Source organism: Manis javanica, chromosome 6 (assembly GCF_040802235.1).
Source record: "Manis javanica isolate MJ-LG chromosome 6, MJ_LKY, whole genome shotgun sequence".
In the NCBI taxonomy this organism is placed as follows: Eukaryota; Metazoa; Chordata; class Mammalia; order Pholidota; family Manidae; genus Manis; species Manis javanica.
Genome location: NC_133161.1, coordinates 117,025,954 through 117,053,922, shown reverse-complemented (window position 1 = coordinate 117,053,922; position 27,969 = coordinate 117,025,954). Strand labels below are relative to the sequence as shown.

Below are 27,969 nucleotides of genomic sequence, written 5' to 3'. Positions count from 1 at the left end.
GTTAGCCACTCAATAATATTTTTAATTACTATATTTTTACTAAGACTTTAAGATACTTGGGATAGATGGGAGTAGGGATCTTTTCTGCATTATGGTGTGGTGATACTGTCCATCTATTATATAGATAGAACAGTAGCTAGAATAAAATAAATGTTCAAAGATATTGGCTAATCAGTGTTTAAATGAAAGTAGATCCTGATATCAAGTTTGGAAAAAGTGGTTTACACAAATGGCACTACATTAAAATAACATTCTCCAATCACCTCATTTCCCCACCCCCCTTGTTGTACTCACCTTTACCTCTATAATGTGGTAGGTAAATATAGATCTATTTATGTAGGCAGAAGGTAGTCATGATGATGATGATAGAGATACAGATAACAAAATTATTTATTGTCTGTTTTTTCTACTAGAAAGTTTTGTCTCCAAACCAACGTTAAATAAAAAGAAGTCCATGAGATTTCAGTGACTAGAAAATGACTCGAGTAGCAGCCAATCTTCTTTTCCCAATTAATCAGAGGAAGTGTGAGAAGGTAAAATGTCTACAAGAATAAAAGAAAGATTGCCAGTGAATAAAATATGACATAAATTACTCCAGAAAAGACATTATTTTCTTAAACATTGACAAAAAATAGCTCTTTGATTGAGTCTGGAGTATAAAAAAATAAGTACCTTGATTCAATTCAAGGATTACTATTTAATTTCCTGAGTACTGTTAGTTAGAATATATGACTAGATGAGTATATTAAATATATGTGGAAGAGAAATATTTTTAGGATACAAAGTTTACATTGTCTTTTAAAATACCTCATGTTTATGAAAGAACATCATTCAAAGTATGTTTAATACCTCCAGTGAGTTCTCTGGAATCACTGGTGCAAATAATCAGGGTTGATTCCAGTGATTTAAAAAGTAATATTAGAATATTATATTACAGAAACTCTATAGGTATATATGTATATTTATCAAATTATGCACATTTATAATACAAATACATGCATACATATAACTTCATTATTCTTCTGAAGAAATCTTTTCTTCATTCTGCTATATACCATTTTTGGACTGTGGGTTATTACATAATACCAGGAACAATCATATTACAATGAACTGCCTAACATTTAATGATTGCTTGCTATATGCCAGTTTTATTCCTTTTAAATACATTCCAACTATAAGTCTCTGACAGAGATTCTGTTAATACATTCATGCTGTAAATGAGAAAGAAGCCAGAGTTGGTTAAGTAATCTGCTCATGATCAGACAGTAAGGGTGGAGGCCGAGATTTTAACACATAGAGTCTGGTTCTAGGGTTTGAACTCCAAGAAGTAAGCAACCAAAGAAAAAAAGTTCAATAAAGGGCAAAATACTTAAAGGTCAATAGGAAAGCTAATGATAATGTGACCTCCAACAACTAGATTAATATTTCTTTCAGATTTGACTTCTATATATTAAATTTTCATTCACACTGATTCTTTAGGCAGGATGGACATTTTGACAATATTAATTCTTCCTATCCATGAGCACAGGATGGATGTCTTCTTTAATTTCTCTCATGAGTGTCTTGTAGTTTTCAGATTATAGGTCTTTCCCCTCCTTGGCTAGATTTATTCCAAGATATTTATTCCAAGATATTTACAATTGTAAATGAAATTGTTTTCCTGATTTCTCTTTCAGCTAGTTCATCATTACTATATAGTAATGCAACATATTTCTATGTATTAATTTTATATCCTGCAACTTTGTTGAATTCAGTTATTAGTTCTAATAGTTTTGTGGCAGAATCTGTAGGGTTTATTATATAAAATAGCATGTCATCTGCAAACAGTGACAGTTTAACTTTTTCCTTACCTATCTGGATGCCTTTTACTTCTTTGTGTTGTCTGATTGCCGTGGCTAGGACCTCCAGTACTATGTTGAATAAACGTGGGGAGAGTGGGCATCCCTGTCTGGTTCCTGATCTTAGAGGAAAAGCTTTCAGCTTCTCACTGTTAAGTATGATGTTGGCTGTGGGTTTGTCATCTATGGCCTTTATTATGTTGAGGTACTTGCCCTCTATGCCCATTTTGTTAAGAGTTTTTATCATGAATGGATGTTGAATTTTGTCAAATGCTTTTTCAGCATCTATGGAGATGATCATGTGGGTTTTGTCCTTTTTGTTGATGTCTAGTATGATGTTGATGGATTTTTTAATGTTGTACCATCCTTGCATACCTGGGATAAATCCCACTTCGTCATGTTGGATGATCTTTTTGATGTACTTTTGAATTTGGTTTGCTAATATTTTGTTGAGTATTTTCACATCTATGTTTATCAGGGATATTTGTCTGTAATTTTCTTTTTTTGTGGTGTCTTTACCTGGTTTTGGTAGTAGAGTGATGCTGTTCTCATAGAATGAGTTTGGAAGTATTCCCTCCTCTTCTACTTTTTGGAAAACTTCAAGGAATACGAGTATTAAGTCTTCTCTAAATGTTTGATAAAATTCAATGGTGAAGCCATTTGGTCCAGGTATTTTGTTCTTAGGTGATTTTTTTGATTACAACTCAATTTCATTGCTGGTAATTGGTCTGTTCAGATTTTCTGTTTCTTTCTGGGTCAATCTTGGAAGGTTGTATTTTTCTAGAAAGTTATCCATGTCTTCTAGGTTATCCAGTTTGTTAGCATACAATTTTTCATAGTGTACTCTAATTCTTTGTGTTTCTGTGGTCTCTGTAGTGATTTTCCTTTCTCATTTCTGATTCTGTTTATGTGTGTAGACTTTTTTCTTGATAAGTCTGGCTAAGGGTTTATCTATTTTGTTTATTTTCTCAAAGAACCAGCTCCTTGTTTCCTTGATTCTATTGTTTTATTCTTTTCAATTTTATTTATTTCTACTCTGATCTTTATTATTTCCCTCCTCTACTGACATTGGACCTCATTTGTTCTTCCTCTTCTCGTTTCACTAATTGTGAATGTAGAATGTTCATTTTGGATTGTTCTTCTTTCTTGAGATAAGTCTGTATTGCTATATACTTTCCTCTTAGAACTGCCTTTGGTGCGTCCTACAGAAGTTGGGGTGTTGAGTTGTTGTTTTTGTTTGTCCGCATATATTGCGTGATATCTTTTAATTTGGTCATCGACCCATTGATTATTTAGGAGCATGTTGTTAAGGAGGTTTCTGCCTCACTTCTCATGCTGCCATCTTTTTCAATCTTTCCATTCACATTGATTATTATTTGTGAATTAATGATAGTATAAAAATAAAATACTTACCACCTGGGGATGAGGTTAGTAAAGTGAGATACTCCCTTCTGGCCTGTACGGTTTCGACTGAAAGTTTTTATTTTCTGTGTGGGCTTTTTGTTTTCTCACATAATTTATTTCTAGTTTCATACCTTTGTGGTCTGAGAAGCTGGTTGGTACAATTTTGATCCTTCTGAATTTACTGAGACTCTTTCTGTGGCTAGTATATGATCTATTCTTGAAAATGTTCCATCTGTACTTGAGAAGAATGTGTATTCTGCTGCTGCTTTGGAGTGGAGTGCTCAGTAGATGTTTATTAGGTCCATCTCTTCTAATACTTTGTTCAGTGCCTCTGTCTCTTTACTTATTTTCTGTCTGGTTGATCTGACCTTTGCAGTGAGTGGTGTGTTGAAGTCTCCTAAAATGAATTCATGCATTCTATTTCCCACTTTAATTCTGTTAGTATTTGTTTCATGTATTTGGGTGCTCATTTATAACAGTTATATCCTCTTGTAGGACTCTATCATTATGTAATGTCCATCTTCTCTTGTTGCTTTCTTTGTTTTGAAATCTATTTTGTCTGATACAAGTACTGCAACTCCTGCTTTTCACTCCCTATCATTTGCAAGAAATATCTTTTTTCATCCCTTCACTTTTAGTCTGTGTATATCTTTGGGTTTGAAGTGAGTGATTCTCTTGTAGGCAGCATATAGGTTGGTTTTTTATCGATTCTGTAACTCTATATCTTTTGATTGGTGCATTCAGTCTATTCATATTTAGGGTGATTATTTATAGATATGTACTTACTGCCATTGCAGGCTTTAGATTCATGGTTACCAAAGGTTCAATGGCAGCTTCTTTACTATCCAACTGACTGACATAACTCACTTATTACACTATTTCAAACACACTCTAAAGGTTCTTTTTTTTCTCCTTTTTCTTCCTCCTCCACTCTTTATGTATTAGGTGTCATATTCTGTACTTTTTTGTGTATCCCTTGACTGACTTTGTAGGTAGTTGATTCAATTTTGCATTTGCTTAGTAATTAATTGGTCTACTTTCTTTAATGTAGTTTCATTTTCTTTGGTGACACCTATTAAGACCTAGGAACACTTCCATCTATAGCATTCCCTTTAAAATGCACTGTAGAGATAGTTTGTGGGAGGAAAATTCCCTCATATTTTGATTATTTGGAAATTATTTAATCCCTGCTTCAAATTTAAATGATAATCATGCCAGATAAAGTATTCTTGGTTGGAAGCCCTTCAGTTTCATTGCATTAAATATATCATGCCACTCCCTTCTGGCCTGTAGGGTCTCTGCTTAGAAGTCTGATGACAGTCTGATTGGTTTTCCTCAGTATGTGATCTTTGGCTGCTTTTAATACTCTCTCATTGTCCTTGATCTTTGTAATTTTCATTATTATATGTCTTGGTGTTTTATTTCTTGGATCCCTTGTGTTGGGAGATCTATGCACCTCCATGGCCTGAGATACTATTTCCTTCCCCAGACTGGGGGAGTTTGCAGCAATTATTTCCTCAAAAACACTTTCTGTCTCTTTTTGTTCTCTCTTCTTCTGTAACCGCTATAATGTGAATATTGTTCCATTTGGAATAGGTTGCACAGACCTCCAATTATTCTTTTATTCCTAGAGATTCTTTTTTTCTCTCTGTGCCTCAGCTTCTTTGTATTCTTGTTCTCTAATTTCCTTTTCACTTACTGTCTCCTCTACTTAATCTGCTTAAATCCCCCATTGTATGTTTAATTTCAGATACTGTGTTTTTCAAAGTTTCTGTCTCTTTCTTGAAGTTCTCCCTGAGATCTTGAATGATTTTCTGTAGCTCTGTGAGCATGTTTATGATTTTTATTTTGAAATCTTTATCAAGAATGATTTCAGTTTCATTTAGCCCTATTTCTGGTATTTGAGAGATTGTAGTTTGTACAATATTCTTTTGCCATTTCATATTTCTAATGATTACTATGGAATGATAACTTTGTGTAGGTGGCACCCTCTAGTGCCCAAAAGCTCTTCTCTTTGGAGCTGCCCACCACCTGAAACCATGGCAACAGTTGCAGTTTCACAGAGCTGGTGCCTGCCAGGAGGAAAGAGCTCTTTTCTGCTTCCTCACTGCAGTGCCTACCACCACTGCCAGAGCCAGTGGGCTGAGCATGCAGGGAGAGGTCTCTGCATTAAGCCCCTGCAAATGTTGTAGGCAGGGCACCCTCCAGCTAACCTGGCTTAATGGCAGGGGCAGCAAGTGTGAGGACTGATACCTGCCAGGAAGGAGCTGCCAGCTGTGTATCATGGTAGATGGACTCAGCCCTGCATTGCAGCCAGGGGGATGGAGTGCCTTAAACTCCTGGAAGTTCCCAACCTGCTAGGCTAAGTGTGCCAGGACAATTTTGTCCACTTGCATTTTCTACTAAGCAGCAAGCTCTATGCAATCTTTGCCCCTTTTAGTACCCCTCTCACTGTTGGAAAGTCTTTCAAAGTGCTCACCTTTCTTTTTTTCCAGAGTAGCCAGCTGTGGTTACCTGCTCTCCACAAGCAGTTGGAATCTCATTCTCTGCAAATATTCTGCCTGTATTTGTTTTTAAACCCCACTAATCTCCAGAGCACCATGTAATGTGGGTTCATGCTCCCAGAGAAGATCTCCTTGGGTAGGTGTTTTGCAATCTGGGGCTTCCACTCCCTCCCTGCTCTATTTCTCTTCCTCCCACTTGTGAGCTGAGGTAGGGGGAGGGCCTGGGTCTTGCTGATTGTCACTTTGCTACTCTATTCTTTTCTGTGAGGTCTTCTCTTTTCCCCAGATGTAAGCTGTCTGTGGCTGTCTATTTTTTGGTTACTCTTTCAGGATTAGTTGTATTTGCTGTATTTTTGTTACATTTGGTTTTGGGAGGAGGTTTCTGCCTCACTTCTCATGCCGCCACCTTTTCTCACCTCACCATTCACATCGATTATTATTTGTGAATTAATGATAGTATAAAAATAAAATCCTTACCACCTAGGGATGAGGTTAGTAAAGTGAGATACAACTAAAATAAACTTTTTTGTTTTATTTATTTTTTAGTGTTACTTTAGTTATTAATAGTAAGATAATATAACTTTTATTTCATTATGTGTAACCTGATGTCAATACAATCTTTAGTAGCACAGTTACATTTCTACTTGGTCACATCATGAGTCGCTGAACTTTTTATTTTTTGGAAAATATCATATAGAATAGATTTTCAATTTCTGTGAAATGTAATCTAGAATAATCAAATTTAGCTCTTAAATAGCCATTTTATTTTAATCAATTTTTCTTCAGTTATATGTGTACAAGTCTTTTTTGAAATCCAACATTTGTTTGCAAAATTTTGATATCCTTCTAAAAGATGTCCTAGAAAGCTAAATAAAAATGGAAAATTATTTTGTTTCCTAAGCATAATTTTCTTAATACGTAAAAAATTAAATAATATTACACAATATTTTTTAAAAAATTTTCCAGGAAACACAAGGAAATTCTATCAAATTTGTACTTGAAATTTTACTTTATAACAAGTGATTAACAGGTTGCAATAGAACATTAAGAAAAATGTATACTGAATTATTGGTTGTTACATTATTTCAATATTGAATTAACATTATATTTCATTTTTCATTTGAAAAAAGTAACACATGATGAGATAATTTCCCATGGAAAAGAATTCCAAATACTTTATGTAGACACTCTTCAAGAAGGTAGAACATAACTCCCTACTCCTTCAGTGTGGACAGTTCTTTGACTTCCTTCCACGTAGGACAGAATGGAAAGGTGGAGTTGTGGAAATCTTTGAAATGTTTTTCTGACAGTCTATCATTAATGGATTTTATGTTATTTTTATTATTACATTTGTATATAGTCAAATCTAATAATGTTTTCCATTGCCACTATGTCTACTAATTTTGTGTTAGCAAGGTGGTTTTCCTATCCTAAATTGTCATAAACGTACTTAATTTTTTTTTGTTTCACCTATTTTGTTTGTCATTTATTTTTTTCTTTTCTATTTGTTGATTTGGTTATTTGAAAGCCCTAAATTATATTTAAATTCTAAATACTTCAGGAGTAAAGATTAACATTTTATGTAACTTTTTGCTCAGCTAATCCATATCAAGCTAAGCATGTGACAATTATTACTAACTGACTGAATTAATGCTGAGTAGAAAATATCAAGAGAAATGCTAAACTTATTTGGACAACTTTCTTTTGGCAATCACCATTCATAAGAATCAGCTTATTCCGTACAGCATAGGACACTATCAGCATAACAAAAAGGCACCCTACAGTATGGGAGACTATATTCATAAAAGACTTATCTGATAAGGGTTTAACATCCAAAATATATAAAGAGCTCACATGCCTCAACATCCAAAAAACAAATAACCTGATTTAAAAATGGGCAGAGGATCTAAACACTTCTCCAAAGAAGAAATTTGAATGGCCAACAGGCACATGAAAAGATGCTACATGTCGCTAATTATCAGAGAAATGCAAATTAAAACCACAATGAGATATCACCTCACGCCAGTTAGGATGGCCAACATCCAAAAGACAAGCAACCACAAATGTTGGTGAGGTTGTGGAGAAAGGGGAACCCTACTACACTGTTGGTGGGAAGGTAAAATAGTTCAACCATTGTGCAACACAACATGGAGGTTCCTCAGAAAACTAAAATTAGAAATACCATTTGACCCAGGAATTCCACTCCTAGGAATTTACCAGAATAAAACAAGATTCCTGATTCAAAAAGACAGATGCACCCCTATGTTTATCACAGCACTATTTACAATAGCCAAGAAATGGAAGCAACCCAAGTGTCCAACAGTAGATGAATGGATAAAGAAGATGTGTACATACACACAATGGAATATTATTCATCATAAGAAGAAAACAAATCCTACCATTTGCAACAACATGGATGGAGCTAGAGGGTGTTATGCTCAGTAAAATAATCCAGTCAAAGACAAGTACCAAATGATTTCATTCACTTGTGGAGTATAACAACAAAACAAAAATGAAGGAACAAAACTGCAGCAGACTCACAGACTCTAAGAAGAGACTAGCAGTTACCAAAAGGAAGGGTTTGGGTAGGGAAGGTGGGAGGGGAAGGAGGGAGAGGGGATTAAGGAGCATTATAATTAGTACACACAATATAGGTAGGTCACGGGGAAGGCACTACAGCACAGAGAAAGACCGTAATGACTCCACAGCATCTTACTATGCTGATGGACAGTGATTGCAATGGGATGGAGGGGTACTTGATAATATGGGTGAATGTTGAATCCACAGTGTTGCTCATGTGAAGCCTTTGTAAGATTGTATATCAATGATACCTCAATTAAAAAAAAAGAATCAGCTTAGTCCTTCGGGAGGGGTCAGTGAAGCTCGAAAATATGGATACATTTGTAGGGAAGAGAAGCAAAGGACTTAACAGGATTTGAGGTGAGAAATAAGGAATGTTTATTCATCAAAAACTTCAAAATTCCCTATCTTGGCAAAGAGCAGAATGCTTGGCTCAACAATCTGTATCCGATTTTCCATGGGCTCTTTGTCCTATCAATCCATTACATTAGCTATTTCATCTACTTGTTCCTCTCAGACAGAATGGGCAGAAATTGCTCCAGCCTCAAAAGTTTCAAGTTTTTCTTTATGTTATCAGCCTCTGACCTAAAAACTTTGAAACAAGATTTCATACTTGGAGGATCCCATCAGCATTCCCATTTTGCTTCCTGGGACTGTCGTACATATAATCATCTCTTCTATTTTGTCTACTCATGCATAACTAGTCACCTGGCCATAGGAAACAGGATGTCTGCAGCATCAGCCAGTCTCTGGTCTTATCCTCCTCCTATGAGGACCTACCATGCTGGCTAAGGACCCCATCTATATACTTTGATTAGTGGAAGTTCTACCTAATTTTAAATGACAACATGCTATAAAATCTTATGTAACATCACATTTTATATTCTCCTTCCCTTATTTTTATAAATTTTAACTACAAAGAAAAATGAGTCAAAATAAGACAAAATTCAGAAGTCAATTTTTAATTTTGAAAACACATAAAGCATATTTACACAAGAAACTGTGTCCATCTAAATGGAACTATTATGCAATTATATAGGAAATGAGAATATTTCTATATGTATGATATATGAAGTATAAAATAAAATATATAATATGATGTTAACAATCTGAAATGTGAAAGGTAAAACTAAAATTTTTGTAGTTGAGCAATGTAAGGAAACATTGTTACAAACATGGGAGCTCCAATTATGTTCTTACCCTTATTAAAAGAAAAGGACAACTCAGAATAAAATCTAGAGCTGTTTAGAAACTGAAATAAGTGTTGCATAAATTGACCCTTATTTATCCCCTTGAATATATCCCTTTATGTCAGGAGAGTATTATTAATTTAAAAGTATAAAATAATGAACACTCCTGATCAAAATCCTATTCTTTTTATTTTTAATTAATTATAATATTCTTGAATACAATAGTATAAACATGACCTTTCACACCCCCTGATATTGTGTATGACATTAAATATTCCATGTTATCTAATCAAGTAAATGAAGAAAGTATTCCTTCTGACCTACTACTGAAAAATGTCATTTCAGAAAGAAAACCATATTTTTACACATTTAATATTAGCAATTAGCTACCCAGGTAACCTTACATAACCTGATTTTTTTATCTGTAATTATCAGTAGGCATTTTTATAGAATGACTTCGTCTAGGAGGATTCTCTTTCTTATAGATTTGAAAATTCTATCCATTAAACACATCTATAATCATCAGTTTGTTGGCAGAGAATGATATTCACACCACTCACTCTTTGACAAACTTCCAATTTTCCTTTAAAATTCAACTTAAAAGTTTTCTCTTAGGAAAATTCCCTTGTAATGTCCTCCCAACACCTTTAGCCCATTCTCCTCCTCATTGTCCTTGCATTACCACATTGTATTCATCGTACTGTGCTGTATCTTAACACTTTATACTGTATCTTCTTTAAGACATCTTAAAGAAAAGTACCATTTTTCTCTGTGTATCTCAGAAGTTTAACATACATTCTAGAAGAATACTAGGCTGTGAGATTAACATATAAATCAAGTATAGAAATCAAATGTTCAATCATATATGACTTGACTATTTTTCTCTTATTCCTGATGCATGATGAAGAACAGAACAATCAAAACCAAAACAGTTTCTGTGACGTGATTGCCTTTGCAATTGTTTCAAGACCAAGTAAGAACGTCGCGCCCCAGAAGACTGGAGACTGCTTGAGAATTAAGTTTAGAGTTTGTTAATGACTATGTATTAACCCCCCTACATAGAATTCTATTGTTATTAACATTTATTTGTTCAGTAAATACGAAGGGTGCCCTCTCGGCACCACTCTTGAGCTGTTAAGCCTCGACCCTGGCTGGCCTTTTCAGAGCTTGGACATCTCATCGTGTCTCCTCCCTTATCTGCGGGTCAGAAGTAGGGAGAAGCCGGCACTAGGCTGTACATCCTTCTGGTGAGAAAGGCATCTCAGGATAAGAAATTATGAATTAGAAGGTTCTGCAATAAAGAAGTGAGAGTCTCCTCCAGACATTCCTGTCTCAAGCGTTAAGCTGGTTATCCAGAAATTCCTATTTGAAGAGTATTGAATAAATTGGGACAATTCCTTGTCTTGCAGGTCATGATTTTCAAGACTTCATGTAAAGCCCTCCAATCTATTGACAAATTGTTACCTTGAGAATTTATTTCCAAATTAACATGCATTTACAGAGGTTTATTTTGCATATGTTGCACTCCTTTTACTTAAATATAGCAATTATGTTATTTTAAGAATCCTTGCTATCTGGATTAGACCAAGAAATACTTCAGTCTTCAGACTGAATTTAGAAATCACGTTATTATTAATGGAGGCTTGTTATCAGATATAAACCTGGCGTAAAGTATCTGTTTATGTTGTTCCTTTTGCCTGATTAGCAGACTAATGTTCATCTTAGACTGTTGCAAAAGACATAAAAATTTAGACTCAGGAAAAAAAACCAAACACCTATAACTCCATTACATAGATCAACCTGCTTTAGCACTGTGACACACTTATTTCCTGTTTCCTTTCCTTATGCACTTTATTTTTACTTGTGATCGATCAAATTTTTTTTAATTCAACATTATATTCATCATTAGGGATCTTCATAAATGTGATTTTAAAGGCTTCATAATTTAGACTTGAGTTGATACATAATTATTTCCCTAACCATTAAATATTTGGGTGAATTTTCCAATATTTTTATCACAAAACAGAAAAGCATTTCCATGTATAAATTATACTGACTTTCTGCTTATTGATCTACTATAAAAGAGAATTGGTATCATACAAAGGAGAATATCCAATTGAATAATTAAGAAAGTTATACTGGTTATAATCTGTATTGTGATATATTTACATTATCATCAAATCATTAGTATTGAATATTAAACTTAAAAGATATGCTAATTTTATTAGTATGATAATAACTGTGAGTTTTAGTTGAGAGTTCTTTATTATTAGTGAAATAAAACACTTTTATGTGTTTCTGTATATGTACTAAATATATGTACTATTGTGCGAAATAGTTTTATTATCTATATAGATTCTCCATATATTTTAACTTATTCTCTTAGAGTTTGCAAATATTTACCCAGAGAAAGAAAATATTTCTTAGGAGGTTGTTTGTATATGATTAATTGATCTCATCTATATTATGCTGATGATAGGGAAGATGTTGATATTCCATAATTCATGCAGTAATATTTCCTAAACTTGTTTCTAAAATGAAATAGCACTGTCAAGAAATGGATTATAGTACTCTAAGAACTAATTACAATAGCCTTCTAATAAATATTTTGATTGCCTTATTGAAACATCCACATGATTCTCTTTACAATTTAATGAAATCATATGCCTTCATTATAATCAGATTCTGGCACTGTCTTATACATATATTTTTATATATATATATAATAACAAAGGTGCCCAACTCACCACAGAGTATATTCCTACTAACAACACAAGTTTATTACTTATATTTCAGTTATTAAATAAATTGAATTAGTCTAATACCTATAAAATAAGACATGAATGATAGGAGCAAGGTATTAGAATGACACAAGATGTTTTGGCTTACTATTAAACTATTAGGATGACAATTTTAGCACATAGCCCATGCATACAAGGAATATAGACTATGCTTTTTCTAATCCTATAAAGAAATAAGGATATTTATCTAATAAATAGATATTTAAGTAAAGTATACCACATAAAAAATAAGTATTTCTTCCTTTTCAGTTTTTTGGAAGAGTTTGAGAAGGATTGGTGTTAATTCTTTAAATATTTGATAGAATTCAGCTATGAAGCTACCTGGAGTTGATCTTTTGTTTGCTGGGAGGTTTGTTATTACTGGTTCAGCCTCCTTGCTCATTGTTGATCTGCTCAGATTTTCTAATATTAAATTATTCAGTCTTGGTGAGTTGTATGTATCTAGGAATTTATGCATTTCTTCTGTTATCTTACTTTTTGACATGCAATTGCTAATGGTACTCTCTTATAATTCTTTGTATTTATGTTGCACCAAAATGTGTCCTCATTTATTAATAATTTTATCAAAATATTATCTTTATTTTTTTCTTAGTCAAAAGTTTTTTCTATTTTATCTTCAAAAAAATTTTTGGCAGTTTTGTTGTTTTTTTCCTATTGTCTTCCTGGTCTCTATTTTATTTGTTTCTGGACTAATCTTTATTATTTCCTTCCTTCTGCAAACTTTGAGTTTCTCTTCCTTTGTTCCTCCTTTTCTAGTTGCTTAAACAATAAGGATAATTTTTATTTGAGACCTTCCTTTTTTTAATGAAGGCTTATGTCATTATAAACATTCTTATTAGAACTTCTTTTGTTGTATCTCATAAATGGTATATTGTGTTTCCATTTTCATTTGTCTCAGATTTATTTTATTTCCCTTTTGTTTCTTCTATAACCCATTGGTTGTTCAGAAGTGTTATATGATTTCCACATTTTTCTGAGTTTTCTAGATTTTCTCCTGTTATTGATTTCTAGTTTCATATAATTGTGGCTGGAAAAGTTACTTGATATGAGTTTAATCTTTTTCAATTTGTTAACACTTGACTTGTAATCTAAATCTATCCTGGAGAATGTTCCATGGGCACTTGAGAAGAATGTGTATATTCCATGGCTGTTGGGAGGAATATTACATATATGTCAGTTAAGTCTATTTCATCTAAATTATAGTTCAAGTCCATTACTTCTTTATTGATTTTATGTCTGAATGATCTATCCATTGTTGAGAGTAGGGTATTAAAGTCCCCCACTATTATTTCAGTGCTGTCTATTTTTGCCTTCAGATATAACTCATTTTTCAAGACCAGCATTACCCTGATAGAGAAACCAGGTAAGAATACTACAGTGAAAGATGATATTATAGGCCAATATCCCTGCTGATGGAAACAGAGATGCAAAAATTCTCAACAAGATACTAGCAAACTGAATTCACGAGTGCATTAAAATTCTTATACACAGTGATCAACTGTTATTTATCCATGTAATGCAAGGATACATCAATACATGCAAATCAGTCAAGTGATATACCACATTAACAGAGTGAAGGATAAAAATAATCTCTGTAGAAGTTGAAGAAGCATTTGACAAAATATAATACCCTTTCATGATAAAAACCCTCAACAAATTCAGTATACAAGGAACGTTCATAACATAATAAAAGCTATATGTGACAATCCCACAGCCAACATTAAACTCAGCTGTGAAAAGTTAAAAACCTTTTCCCTTAGACAGGAACAACACATGGATGCCTTCTTACCTTTTCTATTGAGCACAGTATTGAAAGTCCTAGCCATATCAGTCAGGCAAGAAAAAAATAAAAATAAAAGACATATAAATTAGAAAGAAGAAAACCCTAAGGACTCCACCAAAAACTGTTAAAACTAATAGATGAATTCAGTAAAGTTTCAGGATATAAAACCAATATACAAAAATCAGTTGTTTTCCTATACAGTAACAATTAAGTATCTGAAAGAGAGATTAAGTAACCAATCCCACTTAAAATAGCATCAAAACAATGAAATACTTAGGAATAAATTTAACCAAAGAGGTGGAAGACAAAAAACTATAAGACATTGACCAAAGAAATTGTAAAAGATACAAATAAAGGAAAAAAATATACTATGTTCTTAGATTAGAATAATCAATACTGTGAAAATGTTTATACTACCCAAAGCAATTTACAGATTGAATGCAACTCCCATCAAAGTTCCAAGAGCATTTTTCACAGAAATAGAAAAAAATCCTGAAATTTATATGGAACCATAAAGAACTTTAATAGCCAAAATGATCTTGAGAAAGAACAAAGCTGGAGGTATTACACTTCATGATTTTAAGCTGTATGATGAAGTTGTAGCAATTAAAATAGCATGGCATGGGGCGGAGCCAAGATGGCGGTGTGAGTAGAGCAGCAGAAATCTCCTCCCAAAACCACATATATCTATGAGAATATAACAAAGACAACTCTTCCTAGAATAAAGACCAGAGGACACAGGACAACATCCAGACCATATCCACACCTGCGAGAAACCAGCGCCTAGCAAAGGGGGTAAGATACAAGCCCTGGCTCGGCGGAACCGAGAGCCCCTCCCCCCAGCTCCCAGAGGGAGGAGAGGAGACAGAGCAGGAGGGAGAGGGAGCCCAGGACTGCTGAACACCCAGCCCCAGCCATCCGGACCAGAGTGCAGACACACTGCATGCGCAGGACCCTGGATACTAGGGAAACAGGGGAGCAAGACTGGAGAGCAGGTACCGGAGGCGTGGTGACAGAGGACATAAGAAAAGTGAGCAGCCATTTTTTGTTGTTGTTGTTTTGTTGAGGTGAGTGCTTTTTGAAAGTCTTAAAGGGACAGGGACCCCACTACTAGGGAAATAGGGCAGCAAGACAAGCGATTGGATATCGGAGGCTGGCACCGGAGAACAAAAGAAAAGCAAGTGGCTATTTTTTTGTTTTTGTTTTTGGTTTTGTTGTTGTTTTGTTTGGGCGAGTGCTTTCTTGAAGTCTTAAAGGGATAGGGACCCCAATAGTAGGGAAACAGGGCAGCAAGACCGGTGACCGGGTGCCTGAGGCTGGCGCTGGAGAAAAAAGAAAAATGACCGGGCATTTTTTATTTTTTATTTTTTTATTTTTATATTTTATTTTGTTTTTTTTATTGTGGTCATTGTTTGGTTTCAGCAGGTGCTTTTTGGAAGTCTTAAAGGGGCAGGGCGGGACACTTAGTCCAGAGGTAGGGAATCCAGGAATTTCTGGGCACTCTAAACCCCTGGGCTGCAGGGAGCACGAGGCCCCTTATGTAGATAAATAGCCTCCCGGCTGCTCCCCCTCCAATGGGACACCACCACGTTGGAGCAGCATCCCGAGCCAGGCCATGCCCACAGCGAGAGCAGACATAAACTCCATAACAGCCGGGCAGCAAGCAGAAGCCCTGTCTGCGTGCAGCTACCCAGCACAAGCCACTACAGGCCACAGTTCTCCAAGGAGAGGAAGGCCACAAACCAACAAGAAGGGAAGTTCTTCCAGCAGTCACTTGTCCCAGCTCTGCAAACTATTCCTATCACCATGAAAAGACAAAATTACAGGTAAACCAAGATCACAGAGACACCAAAGAAGGAAACAGAACTAACCAGTCAGCCTGACAAAGAATTCAAAATAAAAATCATAAACATGCTGACAGAGATGCAGAGAAATATGCAAGAGCAATGGGATGAAGTCCGGAGGGAGATCACAGATGTCAGGAAGGAGATCACAGAAGTGAAACAATCCCTGGAAGGATATATAAGCAGAATGGATAAGATGCAAGAGGCCATTGAAGGAATAGAAGCCAGAGAACAGGAATGTATAGAAGCTGACATAGAGAGAGATAAAAGGATCTACAGGAATGAAACAAAACTAAGAGAACTATGTGACCAATCCAAAAGAAATACTATTCATATTATAGGGGTACCAGAAGAAGAAGAAAGAGGAAAAGGGATAGAAAGTCTCTTTGAAGAAATAATTGCTGAAAACTTCCCCAAACTGGGGGAGAAAATAATCGAACAGACAATGGAATTACACAGAACCCCCAACAGAAAGGATCCAAGGAGGACAACACCAAGACACATAATAATTAAAATGGCAAGATTCAAGGACAAGGAAAGAGTTTTAAATGCAGCTAGAGAGAAAAAGGTCACCTATAAAGGAAAATCCATCAGGCTAACATCAGACTTCTCGACAGAAACCTTACAGGCCAGAAGAGAATGGCATGATATATTTAATGCAATGAAACAGAAGGGCCTTGAACCAAGGATACTGTATCCAGCACGACTATCATTTAAATATGATGGCGGGATTAAACAATTCCCAGACAAGCAAAACCTGAGGGAATTTGCTTCCCACAAACCACCTCTACAGGGCATCCTACAGGGACTGCTCTAGATGGGAGCACTCCTAAAAAGAGCACAGAACAAAACACACAACATATGAAGAATGGAGGAGGAGGAATAAGAAGGGAGAGAAGAAAAGAATCTCCAGACAGTGTATATAACAGCTCAATAAGCAAGCTAAGTTAGGCAGTAAGATAATAAAGAGGTTAACCTTGAACCTTTGGTAACCACGTATTTAAAGCCTGCAATGGCAATAAGTACATATCTTTCAATAGTCACCTTAAATGTAAATGGACAGAATGCACCAATCAAAAGACGCAGAGTAACAAAATGGATAAAAAAGTAAGACCCATCTATATGCTGCTTACAAGAAACTCACCTCAAACCCAAAGACATGCACCAACTAAAAGTCAAGGGATGGAAAAACATATTTCAGGCAAACAACAGTGAGAAGAAAGCAGGGGTTGCAGTACTAATATCAGAAAAAATAGACTTCAAAACAAACAAAGTAAGAAGAGATAAAGAAGGACACTACATAACGATAAAGGCCTCAGTCCAACAAGAGGATATAACCATTCTAAATATATATGCACCCAACCCATGAGCAGCAGCATATGTGAAACAAATACTAATAGAACTAAAGGGGGAAATAGACTGCAATGCATTCATTCTAGGAGACTTCAACACACCACTCACCCCAAAGGAAAAATCCACCAGGCAGAAAATAAGTAAGGATACGGAAGCACTGAACAACACAGTAGAACAGATTGACCTAATAGACATCTATAGAACTCTACATCCAAAAGCAACAGGATATACATTCTTCTCAAGTGCACATGGAACATTCTCCAGAATAGACCACATACAAGCCCACAAAAAAAGCCTCAGCAAATTCTACCAAGCAATATGTCAGACCACAAAGGTATAAAAGTAGAAATAAATTCTACAAAGAAAACAAAAAGGCTCACAAACACCTGGAGGATTAACAACATGCTCCTAAATAATCAATGGATCAACGAACAAATGAAAATAGAGATCAAGGAATATATAGAAACAAATGACAACAATAACACAAAGCCCCAACTTCTGTGAGACGCAGCGAAAGCACTCTAGGAGGAAAGTATACAGCGATCCAGGCACACTTGAAGAAGCAAGAACAATCCCAAATGAATAGTCTAACATCACAATTACCGAAATTGGAAAAAGAAGAATAAATGAGGCCTAAAGTCAGCAGAAGGAGGGACATAATAAAGATCAGAGAAGAAATAAACAAAATTGAGAAGAATAAAGCAATAGCAAAAGTCAATGAAACCAAGAGCTGGTTCTTTGAGAAAATAAACTAAATAGATAAGCCTCTAGCCCAACTTATTAAGAGAAAAAGAGAATCAACACAAATCAACATAATCAGAAATGAGAACAGAAAAATCACGACAGACTCCACAGAAATACAAAGAATTATTAAAGACTACTATGAAAACCTATATGCCAACAAGCTGGAAAACCTAGAAGAAATTGACAACTTCCTAGAAAAACAGAACCTTCCAAGACTGACCAAGGGAGAAACACAAAAGTTAAACAAACCAATTAAGAACGAGCAAAGAAATTGAAACGGTAACCAAAAAACTACCCAAGAATAAAGCACCCGGGCCAGATGGATTTACCTCGGAATTTCATCAGACACAGAGAAGACATAATACCCATTCTCCTTAAAGTTTTCCAAAAAATATAAGAGGAGGAAATACTCCCAAACTCATTCTATGTAGCCAACATCACCCTAATAGCAAAACCAGGCAAAGATCCCAAATAAAAAAGAAAACTAGAGACCAATATCCCTGATGAACGTAGATGCAAAAATACTCAACAAAATATTAGCAAACCGAATTAAAAAATACATCAAGAGGATCATACACATGACCAAGTGGGATTCATCCCAGGGATGCAAGGATAGTACAACATTCGAAAATCCATCAACATCATCCACCACATCAACAAAAAGAAAGACAAAAACCACATGATCATCTCCATAGATGATGAAAAAGCATTTGACAAAATTCAACATCCATTCATGTTAAAAACTCTCAGCAAAATGGGAATAGAGGGCAAGTACGTCAACATAATAAAGGCCATATATCATAAACCCACAGCCAATATTATACTGAACAGCGAGAAACTGAAAGCTTTCCCTCTGAGATCGGGAACTAGACAGGGATGCCCACTCTCCCCACTGCTATTTAACATAGTACTAGAGTTCCTAGCCATGGCAATGAGACAAAACAAGGAAGTACAAGGAATCCAGATTGGTAAAGAAGAAGTTAAACTGTCCCTGTTTGCAGATGACATGATATTGTACATAAAAAACCCTAAAGACTCCAACCCAAAACTACTAGAACTGATATCGGAATTCAGCAAAGTTGCAGGATACAAAATTAACACACAGAAATCTGTAGCTTTCCTATACACTAACAATGAATTAACAGAAAGAGAAATCAGGAAAACAATTCCATTCACCATTGCATCAAAAAGAATAAAATACTTAGGAATAAATCTAACCAAAGAAGTGAATGACCTATACTCTGAAAACTACAAGTCACTCTTAAGAGAAATTAAAGGGGACACTAACAAATGGAAACTCATCCCATGCTCCTGGCTAGGAAGAATTAATATTGTCAAAATGGCCATCCTGCCCAAAGCAGTCCACAGATTCAATGCAATCCCTATCAAATTACCAGCAACATTCTTCAATGAACTGGAACAAGTAATTCAAAAATTCATATGGAATACCAAAGACCCTGAATAGCCAAAGCAATCCTGAGAAAGAAGAATAAAGTAGGGGAGATCTCACTGCCCAACTTCAAGTTCTACTCTAAAGCCATAGTTATCAAGACAATTTGGTACTGGCACAAGAACAGAGCCACAGACCAGTGGAACAGACTAGAGACTCCAGACATTAACCCAAACATATATGGTGAATTAGTATTTGATAAAGGAGCCATGGACATACAATGGCGAAATGACAGTCTCTTCAACAGATGGTGCTGGCAAAACTGGACAGCTACATGTAGGGGAATGAAACTGGACCATAGTCTAACCCCATATACAAAAGTAAATTCAAAATGGATCAAAGACCTGAATGTAAGTCATGAAACCATTAAACTCGTAGAAAAAGACATAGGTAAAAGCCTCTTAGACATAAACATGAGTGACCTCTTCTTTAAAATACCTCCCCGGGCAAGGAAAATAACAGCAAAAATGAACAAGTGGGACTATATTAAGCTGAAAAGCTTCTGTACAGCAAAAGACACCATCAATAGAACTAAAAGGAACCCTACAGTATGGGAGAATATATTTGTAAATGACAGATCTGATAAAGGCTTAACGTCCAAAATATATAGAGCTCACATGCCTCAACAAACAAAAATCAAATAATCGAATTAAAAGAAGCAGAGGAACTGAACAGACAGTTCTACAAAAGAGAAATACAGATGGCCAACAGACACATGAAAAGATGCTCCACATCACTAATTATCAAAGAAATGCAAATTAAAACTACAATGAGGTATCACCTCACACCAGTAAGGATAGCTGCTATCCAAAAGACAAACAACAACAAATGTTGGCAAGGCTGTGGAGAAAGGGGAACCCTCCTACACTGCTGGTGGGAATGTAAATTAGTTCAATCATTGTGAAAAGCAGTATGGAGGTTCATCAAAATGCTCAAAACAGACTTACCATTTGACCCAGGAATTCCACTCCTAGGAATTTACCCTAAGAACGCAGCAATCAAGTCTGAGAAAGACAGATGCACCCCTATGTTTATCACAGCACTGTTTACAATAGCCAAGAATTAGAAGCAACCTAAATGTCCATCAGTAGATGAATGGATAAAGAAGATGTGGTACATATACAAAATGGAATACTACTGAGCCATAAGAAGAGGGCAAATCCTACCATTTGCAGCAACATGGATGGAGCTGGAGGGTATTATGCTCAGTGAAATAAGCCAAGCGGAGAAAGAGAAATACCAAATGATTTCACTCATCTGTGGAGTATAAGAACAAAGGAAAAACTGAAGGCACAAAACAGCAGCGGAATCACAGAACCCAAGAATGGACTAACAGGTATCAAAGGGAAAGTGTCTGGGGAGGATGGGTGGGTAGGGAGGGATAAGGGGGGGTTGAAAGAATGGGGGTATTAAGATCAGCATGCATGGGAGGGGTGGGAGAAAGGGGAGGGCTGTACAACACAGAGAAGACAAGTAGTGATTCTACAACATTTTGCTATGCTGATGGACAGTGACTGTAAAGGGGTTTATAGCAGGGACCTGGTATAGGGGAGAGCCTAGTAAACATAATATTCTTCATGTAAGTGTAGATTAAAGATAACAAAAAAAAACAAAATAGAAAGAAAGAAAAGGGGGATTACTCCATGATAGGATAAAACTAACTGTAAATCAACGATTAATGCATGCTTTAAATATCCTTAATTTTGATCAGTTAAAGGGTGTCAGATGATCGGCTATGGAGGTACACTTTTCTGATAATATTCCTTTCTCTGAATAAAAAAAAAAAAAGCAGTTCCTTTGTGGTGACCTCCAATGAGTTCTACACATTGGTATAAAGGGTATATCAAAGTGTGGGCAAAGGGTCTGTTTGTGTTTATACAGAGGATCAAAGCCTAATTTTTCTACCCAGAAAATGAACTAAGATACGATATGAAGAAGAACTTCCAACGTCAGCACTCTGTGGAAGAATCATACCAGAAGATGATCATCAAAAAACCTCAACAAAGATCCAGGCTATGCTGCAGTTGTAGCTGCATTCATCCCACCAGTTCCCGGACTTGCCATTGGAATGAAGAAGGAGATATCTAAGCTGGCCTGTGCATACAGTAAAACACCAAATTTGACTGGATCTACACTGTTGGAACTCAACCAAGAATTAGGAGAAGTGCAAGTTGTAGCGCTCCAAAATCTTACAACTACAGACTATCTACTGTTAAAAGAACATATGGGATGTGAACAGTTCCCAGGAGTGGGTTGTTTTAATTTGTCTGATTTCCCTCAGACTGTTCAAGTACAGTTGGACAATATCCATTATATCATAGGCAAATTTTCACAAATGCCTAGGGTGCCTAACTGGTTTTCTTGGTTTCACTGGAGATGGCTGGTAATTATAGGTCTGCTTTGGTTATGTAACTGTATTCCTATTATGTTAATGTGTGTGTGCAATTTAATTAGTAGTTAAAAACCTATACATGCTTAAGTTACTCTACAAGAAGATATGTCAAAGAAATATTCAATCTTCCCATGTTTTCTTCCGTCTGCTACCTCTATAGCTTTTCTTCTTCCTTCCTAATTACAACCCTTAAATAGAATTCATGCCTCATATCGAATTCACCAAGTATCATAATTCCTCCAAGTGGTAAAGATACCTCAAGACAAATGCTGGGCATAGAAGCCACAGGGCATAAATATGCAAAGAAGTAAAAAGCTAACCTTTTCAAACAATATGGCTTCTCTCTTACTTACCAACTTTACATTTCCCTGTATGGTCCCGGAAGATAACTGGTTACCCAGAGATGGGTAAGATTCCTCAAGGGAGGAACAACCTAAGACAGGCACAGTCGCAGGAGGGCCATCAGGTGAGAAATTGGGGATCAACAGAGGTGAGGCTTAGAACCTCATCCCCCCCCCCCTGTTTTGAGAGAAATCTTCTGCATCCGTGGATGTTTTATTGCCCTTGTCTAGCTTGGATTAACACATAGTCTACCGGCACACACCTGATAATCTCTATTTGCTCTCTTACAACACTAAACTATGTTTTCTACCTTTATCTTACATCTACCTACCACTTAAGTATTTTATTAAAAAATAATAGTAATAATAATAATAATAGTAATAAAGGGAGAAATGTGGGATCCACATATAAATCAAGTATAAAAATCAAATGAGTATTCATATTTGACCTGATTGTTTATAGTTCATAATGAGTGATCAAAACCAAAAGTTTTTGTAATGACTGCCCTTGTACTGTTCACCATGTAAGAACTTATTCACTATGTAAGAACTTGTTCACCATGTAAGAACTTGTTCGTTATGCTTCAGAAGATTGGAGACTGACGAGAATTAGGCTGGGGGTGGATTAATGATTGTGCATTGAGCATTGACTCCCCTATGCAGAATTTTATTGTTGTTAACAACCATTTGATCAATAAATATGAGAGATGCCCTCTCAAAAAAAAAAAGAATGCAAACAACTCAGAAAGATATAATGTACATTTAAAATAAATAAGAAAAATAAGGCAAGGAAAAAATTTGTAAGAGCAGATGGAGCAAGGAATGAGGTCAGTACACTAAATGCATGCCGTCAAGTCTTATATCTCTGTTGGAACTGGGTCATAATTTGCCTTTAATAGTGGAGCAATCAACAGAAAGAGGAAAACATGACTCACAACACAGTTCTGAACACTGAAGCTCAAATGCCTTCTATCTCAGGGTTTGGCACCAACCTCCTATCCAGTTTGAAAAATGGACACAGAAGGTACATATAAATACCTCTGGTATGATCTCCACACCCAGCCCATGACCCTGCCCAGCAATTATTGCCTCCTAAATATCAGTCAGAATGGTTCCCTCTCCTAAAACATCCCTTTCTCACCAGGACAAATAGTAGCCTTGCAACTGGTCTTTCCATAACCATGGTTAGAGGCCCACTCTGATATGTTTTTCATGTTGCAGCCACTGTGATTTTTAAAAATGCAATTTTGATTCTGTTAGGTCCATTCCTAATGCCTTTTAGAAATTCTTTATTGACCTCAGGATAAAGCCTCAATATGGCATGCAAAGTCCTACATGATATGCCTCCCTCACACCAAAGCCTAAATAATCTCTTATTTTTTGATGGGTGAGCTAAATGGGACTTAGTTTAATTCCATAGTTACCTGGGTTCTTCCCAACTCAGGCCCTTTGCACTTGCTGTTCTTTCTGGTGGACTTTTCATTTTTGTTTCTGTTTTCATTAAACAAATATAAATTTCATGGTGTCCAGAAACATTTCAAGCAAGCAGATATCAGAATATTAATCTGCAAGTGTATACTTAATTGAGTATATGTTATATAACATACATATCATAAATTTATCATAAATCAAAATACTTTTTAAATATACAGGGTAATTTTTAATATATCTGTAAATGAATTACACTGACTTGATTGTCTATATAATGTCAACTTCTCAAGACTGTTAGTTTAACTCTACACCATCAACTTATGTTTTCTTTTTTCTTAAACAAAGTGAGTATTCTGCATTATTATTTTTTACATAGCTCAATAAAAATGTCATGGTTATCTTTCATAAATATAAAATATTGAACATTTAAAATAATTGTGTAGACTCAAAAAATATTAAGGATCTGAAAGCTGACCTGGGACATGAAGAAAATAAATGACATTTTATAAAACTAAAATTTGTTTAACAATCACTTTTTCTACTACTTTTCCTTTAAAGCTATAATTTAAACTTCCTATTTCACCCCTTCTTCTCTCCTTTATGAAGTAATCATATAAAGATGCTTTGGGGAAGACAGATTATAAAGTCTTTGAGCTTCCTGTCAAATGACCCTATAAGGCCCCAAAAAAATCTGTTTCTAGTCACTGTATTGTATAGACATATAGGATACAAGAGTATTAATGACACATTGTGTTTTGTAGAGAAGATTGTGTTAATAATAACCACTCTTCTAAAATTATATTCCTGAAATTACCTTACAAAAACATAGGAATAAACTATTTATAATTTTGTTACTCTTTTGGCAATTAAAGAAAATGTATTACATTATGACAATGTAGCACCCTAAAAGTAATAAGGAAATGCTTTTAAGAACGGAAAGGAGACAACACTTCTTAAAGTGTCAACACAGTGAATTTTTTCTGGATTTTAAATATTTTATTCAAGAAGAAAATTGTCTTGAAAATTGGATCCTTGTGGATTTATGTATTCTAAGTAACATTACATTGGGCAATGTTAAATAAGGCTAATTAAATTTACACTAGGAAATTATCAAAAGTATGAATAAGTGTTGAAGTCTGAAAGATATGCTTGTTGTACAAAAGAAATGGAGGAAAGTAAGAGTAGGAAATCAGTAACAGTTATCAGTGCTCAAAGAAAGCATTTTTATAGAATCTGAAGATCGCATCATAGAAATTACTGAATCATGACAATTGTGGTCCTTGGTAATTACATGTGGTCAATTTTCTGTATGTGATCAGAAGTCACTTTGATCAAAATAACCCAAGCGATCAGCCAATAGGAGACACTGGATTTGCATTTGGAAATAATGGCTAAACATGCTAAGAGCTATAGTTATACACACACACAAACACACGTGTTCTTTTATCTCTACAAAGTCCTCCAGAGTTAGAGATCTCTTAAGTTAGAGATCACTTTAAAAGTTTATTTCTTTGTCTTAATGAATCTTTATAGTATTATTTCTATTTAATTTCACTTAGTCATTTCACTGATATTTGTTCTATGCACAGGTTAGAGAAAGACATTGCAAAATGAACAAAGAAGGTGCTCAAGATGAATATGTGAATACTGATTACATATATTGCTGCTTCATGGGAAATAAATAGCTTCCTAAACCATTGTATTAGTCAGAAAATGGCCCCATTCATATAAATCAAGAATTGTGAGAATAGAATTGAATAAGGAGCTGTGGTCAGCTATGCAGAGCTGGCTGTCTCTGCTCTCATTTCCAGCTGCTATTCCTACCCCTTTAAGATTCCAATCCTCTCTTTAGGATTTCATTATTTTGACCATATTCAGTACTTGTAATTAATACCTACCCAAACAAAACTCCATAGAAATTCAAAATAATGACAGTAGAACACATAGAAGTGGCAATGGTGTCAATAATTGTAGTTACACAAACACATAGATGGATTAAAAATAATATAAAGGAGTGAGAAGTATTTCTCGAATAGGATAGTAATTAATGGGTGGCTCTTTTTCATTTTCGGAAAAATTTTTTTATTACATCAGAGTTTCAGCATATGTAAACAAAATAACTAGCTGATCTATCACTGGGTATTGACAGAGGTTCACTGGGTGGGGAGTTTAGTTTAGACATCACCTCTGGCAAGCAGAAGTCAACAGAAGTAGTGAACACTTAGCAGCAGCAGTTGTGATTTCAACAGTTTTGAACAGAAACTGCCAGATGGCATTTTAAGGAGAATAGATAACCAAGCTGGGATAAAATGGAGAGATTTTTTAGTGCTTGGCATTTACTATAACACCTTGTCATTTTTATCCTTGATGCTCACTGCCCTTTATTCTGTGTCTTAGGATTATCTATTTCTTAATTGTTCTCTTCTCTGCAGTGTCTCCAGTGAATTCTTGAATAATTGAAAACATTTATTTCCCCAGTGGTTGAGCTTTGGTCACTGTGGGACTGGACAGCTCAGTAACCTGATCATGATGTTGTTGTAAACGTGTCAGGTTTTAAGATGGAATGGCACAGCATTAACACTGAAGCCTCCTTTCACATAGTTAATTACTTCAAATCATCTTTATACTGCAGTGTTTTCTGCTATAGTGCTAATTATGATAGCATGGACATTAAAATCTAAGATGTATCTGACCTGGTGTCATAGTAATAATTCTATCTACCTCCCCAAACATGGAAACAATCACTTTAACCCTTTGAATATATTATACAACTAAAAAAGACAGGGTATTTTGAAAAGTACAATTGCCAAAGGGCTGATCATGGAGCAAAATTTTAAAGGAGACAGATAAATGAAATAATAGTCATCAGAATCATGAGTTTAGTGATGGCATTTGTTTGTTAGGATTAAACACTCTAACAGGCAAAAGTAGAGAACTAGAACAAGACTAGAAAATAATGAATCGTATTTTCATTGCATTTCTATTCTCAAAGACAATGTCTTTGAGACAGTTAGGGCCCTGGGCCTAACTTTAAAATATTTGTTTTCCTTATTTTCTCTATGAAATAAGAGTTCTAAAATTAAAATGTATAAACAATGAACTAGCAGAAAGAGAAATCAGGAAAACAACTCCATTTATAATTGCATCAAAAAGAATAAAATACCTAGGAATAAACTTAACCAAGGAGGTAAAAGACCTATATACCCTGAAAACCACAAAAGGAACCACAGAAGACCCTGAACAGCCAAAGCAATTCTGAGAGAGAAGAACAAAGCTGGGGGGATTATGCTCCTGGACTTCAAGCCCTACTACAAAGTTACAGTAATCAAGACAATATGGTACTGGCACAAGAACAGACCCATAGATCAATGGAACAAAATAAGAGAGCCCAGATATAAACCCATGCATATATGGTCAATTAATGTGTGATAAATGAGCCATGAATATAGAGTGGGGAAAAGACAGCCTCTTCAACAACTGATGTTGGCAAAACTGGACAGCTATATGTAAGGGAATGAAACTGGATTACTGTCTAACTCCATACACAAAAGTAAACTCAAAATGAATCAAAGACCTGAATGTAAGTCCTGAAACCATAAAACTCTTAAAATAAAACATAGGCAAAAATCTCTTGAATACAAACACGAGAAACTTTTTCCTAAACACATCTCATCAAGCAAGGGAAACAAAATAAAAAATGAACAAGTGGGACTACATCAAACTTAAAAGCATCTGTGCAGCAAAGGACACCATCAGCAGAACAAAAAAGCACCCTACAGTATGGGAGAATATATTGGTAAATGACTCATATGATAAGGGGTTAACATCCAAAATATATAAAGAACTCATATGCCTCAACACCCATAAAACAAATAATCTGATCAAAAATAGGTGAGTACTTAAACAGACACTTCTCCAAAGAAGAAATACTAATGGCCAACAGGAGCATGAAAAGATGCTGCACATCACTAATCATCAGGGATATGCAAATTAAAACCACAATGAGATATTACTTCACACCAGTAAGGACAGCCACCACACAAAAGACAAGAAACATCAAATGCTGGAGAGGGTGTGGAGAAATAGGAACCCTCCTACACTGTTGTTGGGACTGCAAATTGGTGCAACTGTTGTGGAAAGCAGTATGGATGTTCCTCAAAAACTTAAATTAGAAATATCATTTGACCCTAATTTCACTACCAAGAATTTGCCCAAAGAAAACAAAATCCATGATTCACAAAGATATATGGGAAGATTATCAAGATGGTAGCATGAGTAGGGTGGCAGAAATATCATCCCAAAACCATATATAGT

At 35.3% G+C, this 27,969-nt stretch overlaps 1 long non-coding RNA gene across 1 annotated transcript in view; it reads right to left on the bottom strand.

Annotated features, from left to right (window-relative positions):
- Positions 1–299: 299 nt before the first annotated feature.
- Positions 300–27,969, bottom strand: part of LOC140849981 (uncharacterized) — a 59,339-nt gene continuing 31,669 nt past the window's right edge. The window contains exons 3-4 of the long non-coding RNA XR_012132556.1: positions 14,107–14,135; positions 300–542 (exon numbers count right to left, since the gene is read on the bottom strand). This is a non-coding gene — a long non-coding RNA (uncharacterized lncRNA). The remainder of the gene's footprint in view (positions 543–14,106; positions 14,136–27,969) is intronic.